Source organism: Sardina pilchardus, unplaced genomic scaffold, assembly GCF_963854185.1.
Source record: "Sardina pilchardus unplaced genomic scaffold, fSarPil1.1 HAP1_SCAFFOLD_268, whole genome shotgun sequence".
In the NCBI taxonomy this organism is placed as follows: domain Eukaryota; kingdom Metazoa; phylum Chordata; class Actinopteri; order Clupeiformes; family Clupeidae; genus Sardina; species Sardina pilchardus.
In genome coordinates, this window is record NW_026910911.1 from 1 (window position 1) to 6867 (window position 6867).

The window sequence follows — 6867 nt, forward strand, 5'->3', positions numbered from 1 at the left end:
CTGCATGTCATAGTCAACCTGCATGGCCACCAATGCCGCTTCGCTTAATTGTGCGGGATTTTGTAGTCTTTGCCCATCCCAACCCCCCCTATCACCACACACACACACACACACACACACACACACACACACCACACACACACCCCCATCGCTCTGTGCTATTTTTCAATTACTCACATGAATGAGCCAGCCGGCTGTGCTGAATGGAGATTGAGAGATGAGAGGACACCCCCTGAATCTCAATGCAACGTCTCAAGGCCCCAAAATGGACCCCGTTACAGCAGACGCAGCGTTTTTAACCCAATTAAAAGCAGCGCTGGAGAGTAATGAGCGCTCATATGTCTCTCTGGCTCGAGAAGCTGTGGACATTTAATTACTGAAGAGATGGCTGTTTGCATGGTGAACAAGAATACATTATCAACGCTTGTGCTGATATTTTATCAGGACAATTTCCAATTGGCCCATAGGTGATGGGATTTTTATTTATTTTTATTTTTTGCATTCTGTGCACAGTACAGTAATGTCCCGCATATAAGCCGCATTGTGTATAATCGGCAGGACAGTGTTTTATGCAAGTTAAAGGAAACAAAACCATATTGACTGCCCCCCTGTATTGATCTATTTAAGATGAAGAAATTTAGCAAAATCAAATATAAAATATAAGCCTCGGCTAATAGTGGGGAAATTACGGGTAGCGTTATGTCTTTGTGTTGGGTGTGACATATTTGTAGCGGTAGGAGGGGTCAGGGCTCGGGGACATTTTAGGCAGAATTAGAGTGTGTTTGATGCACCCATCAGTCATACTTTGTGCTGGATTATGGCAGGATTGAGGCCAAAGATTAGGAGGATGGTTATCTTTCCCCCCCTTTTCCATGTCCCTTGCTTTCTCCCCCAGCTGCTTTGCCTCCACTCTCACTGAGACCCCGGCCCCAGAACAGTGTGTGTGTGTGTGTGCATGTGTGTGTGTGTGTGTGTGTGTGTGCGGCAGGCAAGCAGGGGTTATGTTTTGGGGTGGCTGTGTCTCTGCTAATGAAGGATCTCATGAAACGGTATGGAGGAGGAATGCACACTGCCGAAGTAGAGGTGCTGGTCAGGAGGTCACCAAAATATGGACAGAGTCGCTGCTCCAGAACGCTTACCTCTTTTATTATTTATTGAAGGCCGACATTTCGGCGAACAGCCTTTATCAAGGTTCACAGGGTTCTCTAATCAACCTCGATAAAGGCAGTTTGCCAAAACGTCTGTCTTCAATAAATAATAAAAGCACGGCTACTTTGTCCATAATTATCTTTCCCCAACACTGTTCTCAAGACTTGTGTGTCTGTCACTTAAGGTGTGTTTCATTGGCAGTGTACATACTGTTATGTACACGCACACTATATACACATGCGCGTGCGCGCACGCGCGCACACACACACACACACACACACACACACACACACACACACACACACACACACACACACACACACCAACTGTGCTCTGTTCAGTCATCTATTAGAAAAATAATAAACATGCACACAAACATGCATTTTTAATCTCGGTCACACCTCCCCCATCACATGCACACACATATGTTCACAGCCAGCCGCCATTCACCACAGACTCCCCAGCAAGCGTATTTATCCCAGCAGATCATTTGCTACTGTGAGTCATTCTGTGCACTGTCATTATATGATGCTAAGGGACTTATAGAAATGACCTGAACTGAACTGAGCATTTGATTCAGATGATGCTGCTACTGCTGCTTTGTGTGCAGGTGGTAAATGTTGCCTCTTTTTCTCTATCTATCTCTTCTTATCTCCTGTGTGTGTGTGTGTGTGTGTGTGTGTGTGTGTGTGTGTGTGTGTGTGTGTGTGTGTGTGTGTGTGTGTGTGTGTGTGTGTGTGTGTGTGTGTGTGTGTGTGTGTGTGTGTGTGTGTGTGTGTGTGTGTGTGTGTGTGTGTGTGTGTGTGTGTGTGTGTGTGTGTGTGTGTGTGTGTGTGTGTGTGTGTGTGTGTGTGTGTGTGTGTGTGTGTGTGTGTGTTTGTGTGTGTGTGTATTCGGCAATACATTCTGTATTTCAAGGGATTTCCGATTGTCTTCTGTAGAATTTGGTGCTTGATACCTAGAGACAGGGTGCTTTTTGAACAGCCAGGAAAGATGAGCAGGCCCTGTGGGCCATTAAGAATAAAAATATTTAAAAACAGTGGGAAATGTCCACACACACACACACACACACACACACACACGTCATGCTGAATGACTGAATGCTTTCTTTTAATTAGACAATAGCATCTGACCAAAGGTTTCTCTGATGACTGGAGAAGGCAGCTCACTTCCCCTTTCCTCTGTGCCTGCGCTGGCTGCACTGTGGGCCCAGGCCAGGGCCTGAGGAGGGGAACTGGGAAGTGGGAGCGTGTAGCGAGGCGCTCTAGTGGCTTTTTAAAGAGCGCTGTGGGCTGAGCAGTGGAGATAACTATGTCATTCTCAGAGGATTTATTGCACATTCTAAGCACTCGTATCGTATCTCCCTGCTTCTAAATGCACGTGGCCATCGGAAGTAGAGGCTTGTGGGTAATACTCTTGGCGATGGCTACCTGGCAGTACAAAGCCACCTCTCTCACCCAAGATTAGAATTTGAATTTTTATTGGGAAGCAGTCTTCCGAAGGAGATCTCTCTTGCTCTCTTTCTTTCTTTCTTTCTCTCGCTCGCTCTTTCTCTCTCTCGCTCGGTTCTCTCTCTCTCTCTTTCTGTCATCTTCACTTCACACATTTCAATTTCATTTTCAAACACTTCATTGACATGACTAGTTCCTCTGTTGTCAAAGCATACAGACATAAATCTAAATCTAACATTATTCAGCATCTATGAATAAATCATATCACCGATGCGCCGAGTGGTGGACCCTGTCTCTGTAAATGGACGTGGTAGCCTCAGGACGGGTCAGGGCCGGAACGGTTCCCGAGGGCCGCTCTCTCTCTCTCTCTCTCTCGCTCGCGCGAACCTCGGCCTCCTGACAGTAACACCTGTGTGCTTATCTGCTGGCGGGGCCGTGGGGAACCTGACTGCCAGCGGAGATGGGGCTTTCAGCAGAGCCTACGATTGCCTCAGCCTTTAACAAAAGCTTTTGTTCCGACAGCTCACAATTACCTGCAGATCCGCCCCCACACGGTCTTAAAATGTGTGGACGAGCTGCTTGAAACATCCCCTTGTTTTTTCTTTCTCCTTTTAGTCTTGCATTTTGTACTTGTTGCAGCGTAGTAGCCAACCATATTTGGTTTAGAAATGTGTCATTTGTCTGCTTTTTTTTTTGACATAATTGTAGGTTTCGTAAAAAGATAACCTTTAAAGTAAAACGGCTTAGGGAGAATGATGCCACAGCAGAGCGCTCTTAAGACATGGGCAGTGTCCAGCAGGATGCCCAGAGGGCTGGTGGGCAGGCACTGCTTTTGCACACCATATAATCGCATTGGCTGGCAGCAGGCTGAACCGTGAGCCCAAAGTCCCAATCCTCCATCCACGCTCATTGTTCCGCTACTAACTCTGGTGTCATTACAGAGTATTCTGGGAGGAGGCGTGTGAAAATGATGAGACCCCCCGACACACACACACGCGCACCCACACACACACAGAGATACATACACATTCTCTACACACACACATATACACACCCCTCTCATCCCAGCCCTGCCTCCGTAAACTCCACTTGAGTACGGTTGAGTGTTTGGGATGAAGACAGCTGCTGCTGTGTGTGTGTCTGTGTGTGTGTGTGTTTGTATGGCTGTAATGGAAGCTTGGCCGAGGATGGGTGCCATAAAGCCATAAATACCTTGGCCCCCGCAGCGTTAGACCAAAACAAATGCACACACACACACCCATAACACACACACACACCCCATCTCTCTCTCTCTCTCTCTCTCTCTCTCTCTCTCTCTCTCTCTCTCTCTCTCTCTCTCTCTCTCTCTCTCTCTCCCTCCACCCAAATTGGTTTGTGTAATGCAAATGTCTTGTTTTAGTTCGTCTCTGCCTAAGGACGTCTCAAGTAGGCCTCTGATAGGTACAAGGAAAACAACAAGGAAGGGGGAAATCTGGCTGGCAGTTCACACGGGTCCACTTCTGACCACTCCCATGCATCCCATTACGCCCCTTTCAGACTTGTGGACTTGTGTCACACACACACACACACACACACACACACACACAAAGAATAGAATGACGAAGGAGAATCTCATCCCTTGAACCAGCATGGCTGGAAAGGAAAACAAAAACAGCAACCTAGCAACACGCACACACGCACACACGCACACACGCACACACACACACACACACACACACACACACACACACACACACACACACACACACACACACACACACACACACACACACACACACACACACACACACACACACACACACACACACACACACAGCCAGTTGCCTTCACTGGTGGTGTGAGTAAAAATGAAGAGGTTTTTATTGTTGTCGTTCCTGTCTCCAGATGCTTATTAAGTCATGCATAATTAGCAGGGCTGTGTGCATGGCTGCATCCTCCTAGTGTTTGTTCAGGAGGCCAGAGAGTGTGTAGGCAGAGGCAGCATGTGGAGATTCCCCTGGAAAGGGATCCCACCGGGGGGGTGGGGGGGGGGGGGTTCCTTCTGTGTCTGAAATGTGCTTCTCAACTCAAACAAGCTACAAACTCACAGTAAAGGAATGACCTGAAAGGGATTTCTTCTCTTTTTCTGCCGATACCTTTTTTTTTTTTTTTTCAGCATCGTTGGGGCTTGACAGGCTTGATCCTGGCCCCCTTACCGAGACGCTCTGATCCATCTTCTTCTCCCTCAGGGGAAGCAAACACAACACTTTCTCTTCACACACACACCCCCTGCGCTCTCGTCTACTGTGTGTGTGTGTGTGTGTGTATGTGTGTGTGCTCAGTCTCCCCGTTACACGAGCGCTGGAGCGCCGGAGTGATTCAGATGACCCAGATGAAACGCAGAAGCCTGCTGACGTGCTAGCGGATCCGGCTCGCGTCCGGCCCAACTCCGGTCTAAGTCTCCCCCCCCCCAACCCCTCGACTCCTCACGAACGGTGGGAGTCGTGGCTGAACTCCGTCACGATAATGCGGAAGCCTTGATTATGCTGAGCCCCTCCACCCTATTCCACTCCACCCACACAGGGATTACCCAGCCCTTGCGAGGCGTAGCGCCTTTTTTCCTCCCCGCACACAATGTAAAGCCATGGAGATGGAGCCAAGGTCATGTGAGGCTGTGGGGGCCTTAACGCTTCACTGGTGGCATTTCCTGAGGTTTTTCCTTTTTCTTCCCCCCCCCCCTCTCCTCCTCCTCCTTCTTCCTGGGAAAACGTGGGATTGTTGTAGCATTAGCGGTGGCTACATTGGCCACAGCAGGAGGTGATGAACGTAAAACATTTTTGTACCGTATTGCTGTCAATGCAGCACCTGCTTATGCTGGTCAGCTATTGTTAGGAATGGAAAAATGGCTTTTATGACAAGAGACGTACAGTATGAATGATAGGCAAATGGAGCAGCCTCTTTTGCAAACCACAGATAGGAAAGGAGACGGGATGTGTAAAGTGAGGATTAACAGCACAGGGCCTGTGTGGGAAGGAAGTAGAGGTGATCGCAGGCATACACATGCTAGCGTCCAACGTTTTATATCAACTATCTCATGGTTCCCATTTCTCTCTATTTCTACCTCTTATTCTTCTTACTTTCTTCCCTCTCTCTATCCATCTCTCTTCTCTTTTCTCTCTTCTCTCTCTCTCTTGCTCGTCCACAAACAACCTAGTAGAAGTCCAGTCACGGCCCTTTTTACCCCAACCAGGCCTTGAGTGATGTCACCAGCAGCGCACAAAAGGGCTGTGAATCTCCACAGGGGTCAAGAGTGGGGAGGGAGGAGCTGCACTCCCAGCACACCCCCGACACACACACACACACACACACACACACACACACCCCCACACACCCACACACACCCCCACACACCCACACACACACACACACACACACACACACACACACTCAACACTACCATGGAAACGGGCACAGCTGAGCACCCATGCCCACCGCTCGTTTAGCGCTGTCACAGACCAAACTGCCCCCATGTGCCCGAGTGCCAGAGGCTCCGCTTTGAGCTCCCCCTTGCGTGCTCTGGCATCGATTAACCAGCCTTGTCCTCTACTGCTCCAGCAACGATTAACCAGCCTGGTCACGTACTGCTGCCACACAGCCCATTGAAATGGCCCAGTGCTGCACAAGTGATTTTGTGTGGTTTGTTAACAGCCCTCCACTTTTGAAAGAGAGGGGATGTCGAATGGGCGCCATGCGTCTACTGCTCCTGCTGCCTGTTTGAGTTTGGCCTTGAGCTGAAGTGCTCCGCTTCACTCACTGTGCTGCTGGACACGTGTGATGGTGAACAAGTGACCATGCTGATGCATGTCCAGTAGTTATTGCTTTAGTTGACCAACACCACATAGAAGACTGTCCATCTCTCTCTATCTATCTCTCTCTCCCCCTCTCTCATTCTCTCTCTGTCTTTCTCTCTTTCTTTCTTTTTTCTTTCTTTCTCTCTTGCTTTCTTTCTTTCCTTCTTCTTTCTTTTCTTTCCTTCTTTCCTTCTTTCTTTCTTTCTTTCTTTTTTCTCTCTATCTGTCTCTTTATTTCTCTTTCTCTCACTTTCCCTCTCTCTGTCTCTCTCCCACCACTCCCCCTGGTATCCCATTGGCCTGCAGGCCCCTGTGTGTGTGCACAGTGTGCGGGGGCTCCGAGGGCCACAGATATGGCCGCAGATGGCCTGTGTGGATGTCTCAGGGCCTGATTGGTGCCGGACTGACAAAAGGTGAGAGGGAGGCTGAATGAAGGT